The 15,728-nt window shown below is 40.0% G+C and overlaps 1 long non-coding RNA gene across 1 annotated transcript in view; it reads left to right on the forward strand.

Moving 5' to 3' along the window:
* LOC135327334 (uncharacterized) overlaps positions 1-14,838 on the forward strand; it is a 46,849-nt gene extending 32,011 nt beyond the window's left edge. The window contains exon 3 of the long non-coding RNA XR_010387446.1: positions 13,001-14,838. This is a non-coding gene — a long non-coding RNA (uncharacterized LOC135327334). The remainder of the gene's footprint in view (positions 1-13,000) is intronic.
* Positions 14,839-15,728: the final 890 nt, after the last annotated feature.

Raw genomic sequence — 15,728 nt, forward strand, 5'->3', positions numbered from 1 at the left:
TTTTTAAAAGAAGTCTGCAAGATAGAAATGTCCTTCTATTTTCTGTGTTACTTAGAAAAGGCTTTCCCATTTTCCAGTCACTTCACTTGAGTATTCTGAGTTTTTTCCTGACCACTTCTGCAAAACTTTCCTCTGTTTTGCTGTAAGTTGTCAAAATGTCTCATCAAGAACCAAGGCAAGGTTTTCTTGACTCCCTTTTATTTAACAAGTTAAAGATAAATAAAATAAAATACACAAATGACTGACCACCCAGTTAAAAGAAAAATGTGTTCAGCTTCATTTCAAGTGAACATGACAATTTGTGTTCAGATGTGCTGGTGGAAGCAGTTTCTGCCTCCTCCCTTATTGCCAATAGTAGGCAAACTCTGCATTCTTATTAATGTTGATAAAAGCTAGAGTTGACATCTTCAGTTCTTGTACAACCTATCTGTGCAGCGTGAAGTCTTCAAAAAGCCATGCCTTCTACTTCAGGAGAATTTCCAAAGCCTGACTGACACTTAGCTTAAGACTCATTTTCAAAAAGGCCCCTTCACAACCCCACACAGACCTACAAGAAAGTAAGACTTGTGGCCCTGTATAGAAAGGCAAACAATAACAAGAAAAACAATTTACTTCCAATAGTAAATCAGTATGTCTTAACCCAACCCACCCTTTTGTGTAGCACCACACTAGCTATACTGTTATTGTCTTTGACTTACTCCCAGACAGAAAGGCTGAACAATTTCCTTCTAAAATCTAAAATTTCTTTTAAGACTATGTGGCCAAAATATTCAGACTGTGCTGTCCACTGCAGGAACAGCTGTATATTTCAGTAGTGAGATAGAGGCTTAATAGCAATTAGTTGCTGGTTGTGGTTCATGTTTACAAAATTTTCTCCAAAACTAGTTGAATTCAAAGCTTATTTTGTTCTGAGGACATGTGAGAATTTCATCTAGCTTCAGGAGTTGAGGCACAAAATAAAAATATGAAATATCAAATGTCCAATAAAATCAGAGGGCTGTGTTGCGGTCCTGTGTAATGACTTTATTTCAGTCCAGGAAATTACTGCATAATAATATCGGGGCCAGCGGGGAGGCTTTTGATAAACCAGAAGCACCTAAGCAAGGCAGTTTGAGGCTACCATGATTCATCACTTCTGTTTCAGGTGCACACTTAGAATTGGAGAGCCCTGAAGACCACTTTCTGCTCAGTGCTTCTGGCTGCAAAATGAAACCTGAACTTCAGATAAGAGGCTTTCTCCCTGTTCTTCCACGAGGATTTGAAACCAGCCCAGGGATTACCTGATCTCCTCCCATGATGCGTTATGGCTGGGCATGACGGGGCTAGTATTGGGGGGGGAAGGGTGTAATTCCATAGCGTCCTACTCCGGCAGGCAAGTTAGTGGAGGAAAAGTCACTGTCTTGCTTATCTCCTCTCTCAGCACTAAGGGTATGGCAGGATTTGCAGTTGCACCTGATCATATCTGAGGAAAGGCGGAGGAATTTGCTCCTTTGCCAGAGCATGTTTTGCACTTCATTGCGCTATTATAAATCACTCTACTCAGCTGTAACTCATGAATGAGTACTCTTTCTTTTTTGGGAGGGGGTTGTAAGGGAGTGGAAAGGGGAGGGTGAGGAGGTTGAGTAGGGTTAACAGAATTTGAAACAGATTTATTAAAAGCCCTTCAAGAGTAAATAAAAAAGACAGCCCAGCTGCTGCTGTTCTGCAACACAGCAAACTATGAGCAAGAAATCCTAGTAATTAGTTTCATTTGTAGGTGAAAAAAGGTCTTTTAGAATGTCTGGTATTAATTATCATTAAGGGTTAGTCATTATTTCCATTTGGAAAACCTATATTTTTTATTTTTAGTGCTATGTGTTGTCAGCTTACATGCAATTAAAGAACCCTCAAAACAACTCAATCACATGTATACCTGGTACAACTTACTGACTTCAAGACAGCAGCCTCTGTTTGTCTCGGACCCCCAGTGTCCTGGACTCAATGTGCCTCAAATTCAGTGGCAGCCTATCGGTTTGCACTAATAAAAGAGATCAGCTGTCCCTCCAAGCTGTGTGCCTCCCTCGCACCCTGCAGACTATCTGGCTACAGTGGCAGTACTACTACAGTCTTTGCTCTGACTTCAGGTGGCTCAGGAATAGGCCATAAATCTTAGTTGAGGTATGTGGGTGGAGACTTTCAAAAGCAAAGAGAAATGCTAGGTATCCACATAGCTTGAACTGCAAAGCTAATATTCCTTTGTGCTTTTTCATTATCTCCCCTTAAATGATGAAAATTAGTGTTCTCTTAAAGCTGTACTAAACCCATTTTAACTTAAAAATCAAGCTTGTTTGGTGCATGTGCCAGGAAGGGTTTCTAGTTTTGTTTATTTTTATTTTTTGAAAAACCTTACATTCTGAATTACAGCCACTTCATGTCACAGCAGTGTATATCTGCCACAAATGATGTTTCTTTATCTTGTGTGTGAATGTGAAAAGTTTCATTGATTTGCATTGTGTTAATAGAGAAGGCCTGGTTTTATGACTTGTAATTGCTTTATGGTGAGTAATAAGGTAAAAATGTGGGTAAAATGCTACTTCTACTGAAGTTTTGCCACTGACTTAAATATAGGCAGGCTTTCACTCCTTTTGAGCAGATCACTAAGATTTTTGTAACCTGATCTCCTCATCCTTAAAGGGGGACGCTATTAATGCTCTGCTGGCAGATCTTTCTAAGCCCATGGAGTACAACAGGAAGCGTGTTATCTCGCATATGTGATGTAATGCTTGGCCCCTGTGGTATTCAGTGAGGCTTGTCAACAGAAAATATTTTGGTTGGCTCTTTCTAAGACCTGAAGTAATGCTATATTATTTTTGCTCTTTATGACAGTGGAGATTTGTTCTGTTACTTATGGTTTCAGAGGGAAATAACTAGTAAAGCTTTGTCAGTAACGTGAAAAGGCATTTTTGTCCGAAGGACCTCTACCCTGGCAGGATTCTCTCTCTAACTTTGGTGCATTTATATATTCCTGGATATGCAAATTATAGCAACTGTGAAGATGGGTCTGCAAAAAAGGAAGAATTGGCCTAAAATATTTGCTATGGGGTCTTAATAACAGTAAAGCTAAAAGCAGTTCCATCATTGCTCTCCTTTTTATTATCTAGGTATAGCAAATACTGGTTTATGAGTAATATATAAGGGTCACTTGCAGTTTTTGATTTGGGTGCATCTCCCATTGACATCAACAAGTTATCCTGTGGACAGAAACCTTCCTTACTAGGTGAGATTTTGTTCTGAGGGAAAAGCAACAACAAAAGCGAACAAAGCATAAAGCATCAGTTAGGCTTCAATTGCTTTTATTTTATCATTTTAACTCTAACTTGCTTACTAGGATAGATTATTTTTGTTTCAATCATTCAAAAATCTCCATTCTTGCATTGTTTTTCCTCCTTTTCTCTAACTGTGTAATTTTATCTGTTTATATACTAAAACATGGGTCAACCGAATACTCTAAGGCAGAATCAACATAATGCTGTTCTGTTCCGTGACATCACCCACACTTTTATCAAGATACATTTGCATCTGTTGCCAAGGCCCAGGGATGGCTCTTTGCACATCCATCCTGTCCTGGAAACCAGGAATGGCCACTGTACTGCTTTTTATCAAGATAAAAATAAATTGGGGGGGGGGGTGCGGAGGGGGAATCCTAATGTAAACAAACAAAAACCTCTATGCTAGTGTTATTACTGTTAAAGCACCCCCTGAGAAAAGCCCTCAGTGCTAATTAATAAATTATGAAACCCAGAGTTTTAAAGATAATCTTTGACACCTATGTTTATTCATAATAGCATTTTCATCAGCAGATTCCATCAGAAAGTAATAATTAAAGCTTCCTTTTCCCACTGTGGTTGGAGACAATGTAGGGGGAAAATGGCTGTTAAAGCTAGGATTTTATTCAGATTTTCAGTGCAATCCAATTTGCATAAATTCTAATAAAGCATTATTAAAATCTATTAACACTTGTCTATGGCAATTAAGTTAAGTTTGCTATTTTGAATGATTGCATTTCATGCAAACTGAGATAAGGAAGCATGGAGGGCTAGCAAACAATGCAGTGTAATCCAGGGAAGGATGCATAAAATAAACCTTATTTACCAGGCCCAAACTTTAGGAAGGAATAAAGATTGTTTGCCTTCTTAAAAAGCCGTGGAAAATTCTTGACTTGGTGGAGTTGAGATTCAATCATGGCTGCCCTCAGATGTTTATTTTTTTTTATATATGAGATACAAGACTGGTGAACATCGTGATATTTTATTATAAAACCTGGAGGGCGCTATTCTCTAGTGAGAACTGAAGATTTTAACGAGTATTGATTATTTAGTACAGACTGCAAAGATCATAACTTAAAATAGAAAGAAAACAAGGAAAGATTTTAAATTTTATTTATAGAGTCTGGGAAGTTTCATGGGAACTGGTAAATATTTGAGCAACATGAATTTGTAGAACTTTTAAGTGCTATTGTGCATATTGGATTCATTTATTTACACAAATTACTGCAAAATACATTTGGCGCAAACCCAGGGAAAGAGTTGATGTTGGCAAATGGTTTGTCATTCTGGCTTGAAACCCCACTTCATCTGTATTTATGTACCGTGGTGCTCTGTGCTCTACTGTGGGTGTGTGGAGGCATCAAGATGGCAGATCCTCTCGCCTGTGTCTGGAATTCCCTCGTCCAAATTAGTCGTTAGGACTATGAACTAGGATTGGGATAACAGGAGTCATCCCTGTATCAGTGAAGAGTGGGAGCTAGACATGTCATGTTACTTGGGAAGATTCTTAGCTTTCCCCATACTGTTTGAGTATCAGTGTAGCTGGAGACACCAGGCTTTGCTTTGGTCTCTGTGAGCTTGTCGGCCAAAAGGCTTAAATTCGGCAATAAGGCCCAAAGGCTTAAATTCGTGTTTCCCATGCCTGGGGGGGAGGGAGAGTAACCAATAAAAATTGCAGCAATTATGCATTTGCTTTGCCATGACCCCTTCAGGATTACATCACCTGAGAAGTCACCTACTTGGCTCTTCCTCGAAGGAGCTGTCTGTCTCCATCTCAAATTGTCTGCTAAAACCACATAAAGGCTGGGTTTGGTTACTAGAGATAACCTTGGCAACAATTTCCTACCAACACTAGTCATGCTCCACTGGAACTAGAAACTGCAGCAGTAAAGAGAGGCTCCTAGGACAGGAGAGGGTCCTGGGCTGTTAAACCATTTTGCTAAAAGGATAAGATATCCCCATGCCTTTCTGCACATCCAGGATTAAATGTGAAGGTCATGGCTTTGAATTTAGCTTTCTCTTTCTTAACAGCACCTCCTCCACTAACTCGCATGCACAGCATAAAATACAGTCAGTGAGTTTGCTCCTCACTAACCATGTTTTTTTTCTTAAAGGCTGGAAGGAAAGATTTAAGATACCTTGCTCTTTCTGTTTTCTTAAATGAGAACATTTTCAATAATGTGGCTAAGGAGGCCATATAAACATCTGGATGGATGGGCTGGCGTTGTTTATATTTTCAGAAAAATTACTTTTAGAGCATTGTTTTTTTTTAAGGAGCTTCTCTAATTTATTAACATTTTCTTCTCTGTAGCCTGCTAAGTTGGAGTTATGAAAACAATACCAGCAACATTTTGGAGTGTTCTTCTAAGCATTTTTAAAATAGTTTTTCAATACTATGTGGCAAGAAATGAAATACACAATATTTTTTCTATTGTGCAATAGAATGCACACAAGTGTAATAGAATATAAATGTTTTATAGTTTTTTTTCTTTTTTTTTAATGACCCTCTAATGTATTGGGGTTGCGCCTCTCGCAAGCGATGCTATCGCTCCCAATTCTTGTTAGGGGGCTGTTTATCCCATACCATCAAGTATGGAGAACATGATCATTTTCTCTTTCTGTTTCTGTGTTCTTTGCTTGACCTAATTTGCCACTGGAGTTGGCAATAACTGAGGACATGCAAAGCAAGCAGGAGTGAGTCCTCTGCAGCTACTGCCCTGAAGGAAGATGGAACGTGATGTTTTTCTTTGTTTCCCAGGCTTTGCTGTAATTTGGACAACTTTTATGAGGGGGATGTAATTTGGCAAAACGAGTTCTCTCTTTAGTCTGTAAAACAGTTATCACGAGGAATATGTATAACGTCCTGAGATCTGGAATGATATGACTCACTGTACAGCATTAACGGACAAAAAGCAAGTCTTTCCTATTCTGTGACTGGCTTTCCTTAGTGCTTGTGGGGAGAAGTGTGCACTGTGCTCTGTTTCAGAATAAGGCAGTTGGTGGCACCAAAAACAATCTGAGAGAATCTGCAGCCAGCACTGCTCTTCTACAGCCCAGACAAACCTCACCGAGGACAGAAATAAGAGCAAAAGCTGTGACAAATATCAGATTGCTCTATATGAGTTAGGCCTTTCGCTTGCTGTTAAAGAAAAGCCATACAGTTAATAATGTATAAAAAGCTTAAATACCACTGTCTACGCAGTGACCAGTGAAGACTTCTGTTAAGAGCTTTGTATTTATCCTTCTCTTTAAAATTATTACTGGATTTTCTTTTACTTCTCCCCATCTGGCTATTTCTTGCCATCTGTGGTAACTGTGACGGAGGTCTGCGAGACCATTTCTCAGAATGGCAGCGTCATTAAAAGTGCTGAGCAACTTTTGTGCTTTATGTAATGTCTCTAGTGCTTTTCTACAGCTTGCATGCAGCTCTGTAAATATATTTTCATGTCTGTCTTTTTTGCTCACCCATCCAGTTCTTCTGTGACAACTAGCTGCCTTTGCAAAATGCTTCTGGGTTTGCTTCATACCACATAAAGTCTAGGCAAATGAATGTTTTCTGTAATGTATTCGTGTAGATTACTAAGAAGAAAACAAACCTAGGACAAGAGCAAAATTAATCACTGGCTTCTTAGTTTGGCATTGTTGCTTGCGTACAGAAGCGCTTTATATCAAACACATTCTTTTATAAGTAAATAAATAAATGACAAGCAGGAGTACCAAGCTTAGCCCAGCATGAGTATTGACAGTGGTTACTGCTGACAGCTTTTTGCTGTTTCCAGACAACATGTTTCATTCCCTTAACTGCATTGTCACAGGGAATAGGGCAATACCAAAGTATTCAGCAGAAATGCATGCAATAAGGAATATTCATGGCTTTACTTTTGTCTTGATTTGAAGATGTTTTGACTAAAGCTTGCTGGGAGACTCGAACGCCCCCTCCCCTAGTTGGAGGCCATGTCCGCAGCAGAATTTGGAGACCCATGATTTCCCTGCAATGAGACTGAATTACGCTATTTTGGGAGACTGTTGCTCATTCTCAAATGCTACAGTTCTATTTAATTCAGAAACGCTGAGTGAATGTAGAGAGGAAAATTTTCATGGCAACTGGTTGTAAGGATACATTTTTTTTTTCCTGCCAGAGCTTCCATTAATGTTAAATTGAAAATCTTCATCAGAAGGGGAATAAAGCATTTTATCTTACACTGTGTTTATCATAGCTGTGAGACCACCTTCTAATTTAATAGAAGTCGTGTGTTGGCATAGCTCTATGGTATCTGTGTGGAGACAGAATATGACAATAAAATAGAATCTGTAAGATAAAATCATCTTTGCTGTTCACCCATATTTGGGATGAATTGGACTTTGTGGGGACTCTGTAATGTGAAGGACTTATGTCCTCAGAGACAAGAGAAGAGTGAGACCTTGCGTTATCGAGTCCTCTATATCTAATCTTGCAGTGCATCGGCATACAGAGCAGCTGTACCCATTCTATGTGCTTTCCCACAGGAGTCAGCTAAGCTACAAGATTACTAACTTTGAACCTCTTAAAAGAGGCTGTTCCATGAATGAAAGTATTCTGGTCTCTCTCCAAGCTGTCATGTTTGTCTTAATCTGCCTCACTTGCTCTGCAGCCCGTGTCGTGGGGAGTATTCTGATGTTAGCAGCAGCCAGGCTGGTTTGTCTTGGCAAAACTTGCCCCCTTTTTTTTAGAGAGTGTTTTAATTTTTACATCCTCCAAGAATTACTTTCTTTGTTTGTTATTTCACTTCTTCCAGGCAATCTAAAAGCCTTTTGCTTCTTATTGGAATTTGAAAGCTGTTCTTAATTATGGGGCTTCATATGAACTTAAATAGGTGGAGATAATAGTGTGACAAGGCAGTTTTAGTCTGCCTTCAATCAATTTAATTTTACCTGTGAGGTCAGGTGTATTGACTACAACTTGCATGCCACAGTTTCCCTAGGAAGCGAAGATTTTGTTTTCCTCAGTTTATGGTACATCACATTTATGAATAAGAACATGTGAATTTGTACTGACACTTTCTATTTCTTATTTAGCATCCCACAAATAAAGCGGGCAAAGAAAGCAGCTGACAATGTGCTGCTCTTACTGGTATAACATCACATGGATTTCTGTCTTAAAATGCCTGTTGAAACTTATTTGATGAAATGAGTTTCCATCCTTCACCTTTATATTTCTTTTTCATTCTATGCCAGATGGTTCATTTCCCTCCATATGTTCTCTCGTTTGACCATCTCCAAAGAAGTCAGCATTTTTATGGCGACTCTCTTGTTAATGGTAGTGCAGAATGCAATCTGAACACTGTATCAGCTGTGGTAACCTGGTAGTCAGATAGGGGAAAACAGAGGAGGAAGAGCAGAGCGGTCTCTGGACAGCACACAAGCCCGTGCAAAATACTGCAGAGCTGCTAAATTTTCTGTCGTGCTCTGGTGGTAAAATATGTGCAAATTAAGTGATGTTTAGCAGGTGCTTGTACTTACTTATGGTTCTTGCCTCCCTTGTGCTTTCCATTTAAACCTGTGTCTGCTCCCGTCCCCCCTTTTCTACTTGTCCTGTCTTGCCTCGTGCACTTGCTTGCTGCTGTCTTTTCCACCCCTGCCTGGAAGCCTTCAGCCTCCTTGCATGAAGATGAAGAAGGAGGAGAGGCAGAAAGGCTGAAACACTGCTGTGCCAGGTGATGCAGAGGGGGGAAACTGCGCAGCAGGAGGTGCAGGTGCTGGGCTAGGTTTTGGGAGCTGAGGCAGTGTTCGTGTTGCATACAGGTAATTTGGCAGCGTGTGGTGCATGTTGAGATGGGGGTTGTGCCAGGTGGGCTATTAGACTTGTGTCCTGCTCACAGTGTTGCTGGGGAAATGGATCTGTATCTAACTTGCACTTATCACATAGTCCATCTCTGTTCTTGTCCTGTCATTGCACTGGTGCTTGGAAAGGACCTTTCAGGTTTTAGTTACTGCCCTGCAGTTCAGGAGCTTTAGTAATTTCCTATACAAGTTATGCAGAGGCAACCCAAAGTGATTGCTGATGAGTGCCTTTTAAGAATGGGTAATTATATAGATAAAAAACAAAAATCAGAAAAAAATCCAAGCCTGTCACTTTGCACAGCATTTAAACTGTAATTCAGGAATAAGTTGATACTAAAGGACTAAGCCTTGCTGATGTATCTGGGATATAGCATGGCGTTAGTTTCAAAAGCAATTTCCTTTGGTGCACGTGTGATATTTGAGATACACTCCTTGATTTGCACCAAAGATTCGAAAGCCCCTTGATTGGAACCAGTGGAAAGAACACCGTTGGTTTAAGGTCCTTTGGATTAGGCCTTTAGCTGCTAAAGCTTATATAGAAAGACTCAACAGTTGCATATGGAAATATTAGTACCCCAGCAGTTTTCTAGTAGGAAGTACAGCTGGTGTCTGGATTCGGGAACTCGCTAGGAATTATTCCCTAGGGTGCCCCAGCTTGCCAAGCGACCGTGTCGGTGGATTTTATTGGGACTTAAAGGTCCTTCTGTGCAATTCTTGAACCATTATGTTTTCTGAGGTCTTGTATAGAGAGTGAGTTAAATCATTTTTAAAAGTTTTTTTTTAACTTTTAATATTTCATTGAACAGATTAAAACATTTAAAATACTTTATAAATAAAGTTAAGCAAAAATGTGCGGGTTAATGATTTTAAAATTAGCTTTTAGCCTAGTCAGGAAAGTTTTGGAGTCGAAGTGCTAATAAAGTAGAGCTTATAGATGAAATGATAGAAGCACAGGGTGCCATGATACTTTACTTGTTTTTCTGATGTGTTATTCAGATGATAAAAGACACAGCAAGAGCTAGGGCAACCCAGGAGGATTAAAATCTTCTGACTGTGCCAGGATTTTCAGATTCGTATGCCCAAGCAGTAGCCATGCAGGCCAGCAAACAGAAGGTAGCCACTGAATGAGTGATTGCCATAAACCACAGCTTTTTCTGAAAAAGGAGCTTTTTTTATCTTAATGTAAATCTTTTCCACAGCATAGACCTAATACCTTTTATTGCTACTGTTGTTTCACTGTAGTTTAAACATTAGCTTTTGTACTGCATTTGCCAGAAGCAACATTCCCTATATTTTATTAAAAATAGCTGAAGTTTACCTCTGTAATTTGTAGATCAAAAGGGTACTTTTGTGGCAATTCTGTGAATTCCAATATGCATGGTGTACAAAGTTCTAAAAACAGTTCATGGCTGCTCTTATTTTTGGCCATCTTTATTGTGTTTAGACAGTATATGTACAGTGTTTATATGCTACATATGCATATACATGTAAGTATATTTATGTTTATAAACAAAGTATTTCCAGACTGGTATTTTATTCATTGAGATTTATTCTGATGCATAGGTCCTTAGAAGCTGAATAACAAGAAAATACTCTGAGACAACTTTCACACCTGTTGGTCTGCCAATTGTAATGCTCTTAATTCATATTAGAATCAGGATACAACTCTAAAACCAGGAAAAGGAAATGGACTTGAAGGGACTGCAGTGTTTGTGGGATCATAGCATGCGCACAGAATGAGCCCTCAGCTCACCAAATCATCCATTCAGAGAACAGTAGAGGGGGGGGAAAAAAAAAGTCTATTCATAGTTTGAATTTAGAAGTTTGAATCTAGAGGAGCTGCAATGTTATTCCTGGAAGTTATCATTGCAATTGATTTCAAGCAAAGCATGAGATTTCCCCCCCCCCCTTTTTTTTTTAAATTGATGACTGCAAGAAGGTAGCCTGTTATGAATCATTTGCTCAGTTTTGGTATTAGTTCTTCCTTAAAAATATGTGCCTCTTGAAGCTCTGTCATAGTTGAAACAGAAGGTCCTATTGACTCCAGCGAGATCAGGATTTCCTTGTGGGCCATGAATGGTATGGTGTGAACCCTCAACACTTAGGCTTGCATGTCACAGCTGACAGAGGATTCCTATATTGCAGAGAATGCAGGAGAGAGATGTTTCCATGCCTGCTCTTGGCTTGGAATAATTGCTCTTTTATGAAGCTGCACAAGGCCAAGGGCTGCAGTGACCAAGGGCTGCTGTAAGCCCTTCCCCAAAGGCAGAGCTGTGGACTCTGGGGAGCAGAGCGCTTCGTGGGAGGCCACGGTGCACAGTGGTGCTCGTTGCTGTGCTCTGACATGTAAAGTAGCTGCAGAACCAGTGAAGCCTGGTTTCTTCTGGTTTTGTGACTCATGTTGGATTTAAGAGTGAGATTGCGTGCTTTCTCTTCTTGGGGACAGTAATTAGGTCACTCTCTCCTCAGACCAGGTGCCTGTTTTCATGAAGACTTGCAGGAACTTGATGTTGTTGAGGTCTCTGACCTTCTGTCAGCTTTGATCAAAGTCAGGCAAGATGCTCAAAAGTAATTAGGGAATATAGGGATGGGCACATGTATGCACACTCTCAGCATGATCACACTGTCTCCTTAAAAAACAGATGAAAGCTGTATAATTTAATGGTTGAATATGAGTTCTGTGAGTGGTAATAAGAACAATACTGTCTCCACCACACCACACCGAGCTGGCTTCTAAGGCCCTCTTTGAAGAGTCAGGGACAGGCACAGTGCTGCAGTGGCAAGACGTCTGCAGTGGGAAAAAACACGTCTGGGAATTACTTAGACAATGCTGACATTAGTCTCTACCTACACTCAGGCTTTCAATCTGACCATCTGGTTGGAATAAGCTATGTGGGGGAGAGATTACCTGTGATACTCTAGCAGATAAATACGGAAACACAGTTGTGCTTTTTTTTAAACGACATATAGCTGAGCGCTTTTTGAGACACATCCATGTCCACAAAGACAGGTCATGGCTTGAGATGCGTATTTTGTATAGTCGCTTAGACTTTTCCCTATTCATATCTCAGCCATTTTACAAATTACCCGGGAACCAGTTTCAATGGCTGTACTAACTGATGCAAGAGTTCTTAAAAGCTGCAAGAATTTATGACTGAAAATGCAGTTATCTGCTCTTAAATAGAGCAGCTGCTGCTGCAGGCTGTGCAGTGGCAGCTGACAGACTTACCTCTTTGACGACTGATTTTGCCAAGGTGTCCTCCTAGAAGTTGCTTTCTGGAAGCAAGAAGAAGAAAATTGTCCCATCATAAAAATCTTTGGTCGGGGAAAAAGGAGATTTTTGAGATTCTCTTTCAAACTGGTTATATTTGGCTGACTTAAAGGCTGTATAGATATCACTACAAGGGCACATTCATTTGACTGGCCAGCTTCTCTACCAGAGTTCAGTGTGACGGGAATTATGGAGTGTCACAGGTATAAAAGCTAATTTTACTCTAGGCAGACTAAAAAGCAGCTAATTTCCTAGCTACAAACTTGGGGCTGATTAGAGTCTATTTCTAGCAAATGTTCTCTGTTTTTCTGCTGAGAAACTGATCTCTGTAGGTACTGCAACACACAGAATATTATGTGTGTATCTCAGGCTGTGGGAAACCTTTTTGATCTTTAATTACAGACTATTGGCTGAATAACATAAGAGCGTTATGTTATATGGAGAGAGATAATAAAGCATTGCTGTGTGCACGCAAGAGGAGAGAGTTCAAACTGTAGGGTATTTTTCCTCCGAATTATGCTTGCTTAATCTTATAACTCAAGCTTTCTCTTGAAGGAGTAACTATGCTATGTCTGTGTGGTAATGTCTTTTTGTTACATTTTAGGGGTAAGAGTTTCACAGAAATCATGTGCCCCCACTCTGGCTGCCCAAACCACTGTACTGTGCTCTGTCTCCAAGCCTGTCCTGCCTGTCCGGGTTTCCTCCTCAGACAGACCCCGGCTGCCGAACTCTCCCCCCATTGTGGAGCGCTGGTGCCGCTGGATGCATTCCTGCAACACGGAGCTGGGAAACGCGTCTGCGTCCCCTCAGACATCGCCTATAGTATTAGATACGGTTCCCTCTCTGGGTTGCACTCTATAACTTCAGCCACGTTCTTCTATCTGCGAGATTAATGTTCAATGCCATGGAAAGGATTTTGACAATTACACCTGGACCTTTCAGCAAATATCATTTTTATTTGATGTTATCATCATTTTGCCATTTGCAGTTCTTTGAGCAACAGCAAGCTAAGAGGCTACAGTACAGTATTCAGAACCTCAGATCTGGTTAAAGTAACAGTTAATGGCTATTGCAGATTTACTTTGCTCTTGAGCCAAGAAGCGATGAATGCTGAGAGCCAAATTTGAAAGCTCATCACAACCACATGAGATGGAAAAGCAGTCTCTGCGACATATTGATAGCTGTGGATGACAGATGTGATATTTATTGCCATGGACAGTAAAATTTATATATATTAAAAAAATGCAAACTTTGGAGAACGATGGGAAGCATTGACAGGAAATGCCTTAGAACAAATTTCTGCAAGAAAAAGTGGCCGGAGGAAGCGGCTTCAGTGAAAATATGTTTTATTTGTTCTGATTTTGGGGGAAAATGATAGAGTACAGGAAAAGTCAATTTCTGAAATATCATTTCCCTTCACCCAGTAAAAGTCACCTAAACTTTGGTAAACAACATGAATGTTCTTCCCGACATAACTTGTAATTAGAAATATTTATGTCTATTCAGAGAAAAGAACTATTTAACCAAAAACTATTCCAGTTAAAGCATACTGGAGTGTCTTAAAATGTCTGGGTAAATGTTGCCCTGTTTTCTTGCATAAACAAATCTGGATACTCCAGGTTGGCTCTATAAAATACTGTCAGCTGAATATTTCGCTTGTATATTGTTCTACTCCTCTCAATTTCACTTTTAGTATTTAGGAAGACTAGTAGAATATTAAGTGTAACACTAGTTTTATACAGTAGAAGATTTAAATCAATGCAGTTTTTGTTTAAATTATAGCTTCTCTTTCAGTTTTTCAAGCCTAACTATTGCACTCTCATGATGATGTATGAATACTGGGAAGCAAAACTGAATTCTAATAAGAAAAACAAGGTAGACGGCTTTGATAGGCCAAATTGGGTAAACTGCAACACATAAGATGCTACAGCATAGAAATTTTGAAAAATAAGAGTGGAAGAGGTAGGAGTTTTCTATGTCCAGAAACATAAGTCCAGTGTTGTGTAATTCTATTTAAAAGGTAGTATATGCTGCTCATTCCTGTATTGTAAGCATCACAAAAACACTGGTGCATTTATCTTGTCTTTGCTCTGTTCATGAGAAATAAGGAGGTGCCTTTTTTTTTTTTTTCTGTTGGTATTACAGGCGGGGAAGCTGAGTCAGACATGTATTTTAACTGATTAAACTGGTGCTGAGTAAAAAACTTCATTTCAAAACAGCTTTTGACAGAAAACTTGGTTTTGAACTGAACCTTTGCCAAATTATTTTCTGCACAAGGTTTTCATCAAGTCAAATGAGCAAAAAGTTTAGGAAATTTTAGTTAAGTGAAAAGCTGTGATTTTCAGCAGAAATTGATAGTAATTTTGAAAAATTATGTGGGAAGACATGAGGCAATTATCTGCCTGACTGTAGCAGAGTACCTTGAGGCTGATTGCTGAGAGCAAGTGGAGGGGCGAGGTGGTGCAGCATTTGGGGTCCTGGCTGCCCCATCCGCAAGGGCAGGGTGGGGGGCTGAGAAGCGTTGGCTCAGGATGGTCCCGAGCGGTGCTGGGAGCTGTGGTTGCTCCAGCAGCTTACGTATTGCTCTAAAGGCCAGAAACGTTGCCCATCGTTGCTCTCTGTACGCAGCTGAGTCTCTGGGCCTCCGCAGGGGCTGATTTTTTTTTCTTTCTTTTTTTTTTTTTTTGAGCCTTCCTCAAATGTGAAAGAGGTGCTGGAATTTAAATGTGTTTCTTCTTCAGCTTTGTGTGATGCTGTTGGTAATGCAAGAGGGCAAGGAAATGATTTAATAGATATTTATATGCACACACACGTGTATTTCAAAAATTTGGCTAAGTTTGGAATACTGTCATAAAGGGAAGGGGTGGTGTAATGGTGTTTCTTGCCAGAAGTTCAAATAAAAGATGAGTGAGAAAGTAGCCAGGCTAATTAGAAGGAGGGGAAAAAAATGGTTTTTTTTTTATTTTGCAGACTTCAATGTGAGAGATATTGTAAGCACAAAACTCTTAGATGTTTACACAGACTTGCATGGTGCAACCCCAGCCCAACTGAAGGAAACGGCAGAGCTCCTGTTGACTTTGGCAAGGCCAGATTCCACCCCAAACCTGCATTTTTTCCATTGCTATTCATAGCAAGTCCCAGGGACTTTACCAGGGACAGCAGTGGGCTTTGGATCTGGCACCCTGGTTCCAGAGAGGCAGGGTGACACGTGTTGTTTCACCGTGTCGGTAGTGTGTTACTGAGACCAAAGAAGGAGGCACAGCTGTATACCTGTGAGATTCGAAGGCATGGAAAGCACTATGTGTCATAGTCGTTTAAGCTGCTGTGCACTT

The sequence above is a fragment of the Dromaius novaehollandiae genome, chromosome 2 (assembly GCF_036370855.1).
Source record: "Dromaius novaehollandiae isolate bDroNov1 chromosome 2, bDroNov1.hap1, whole genome shotgun sequence".
Classification (NCBI taxonomy): domain Eukaryota; kingdom Metazoa; phylum Chordata; class Aves; order Casuariiformes; family Dromaiidae; genus Dromaius; species Dromaius novaehollandiae.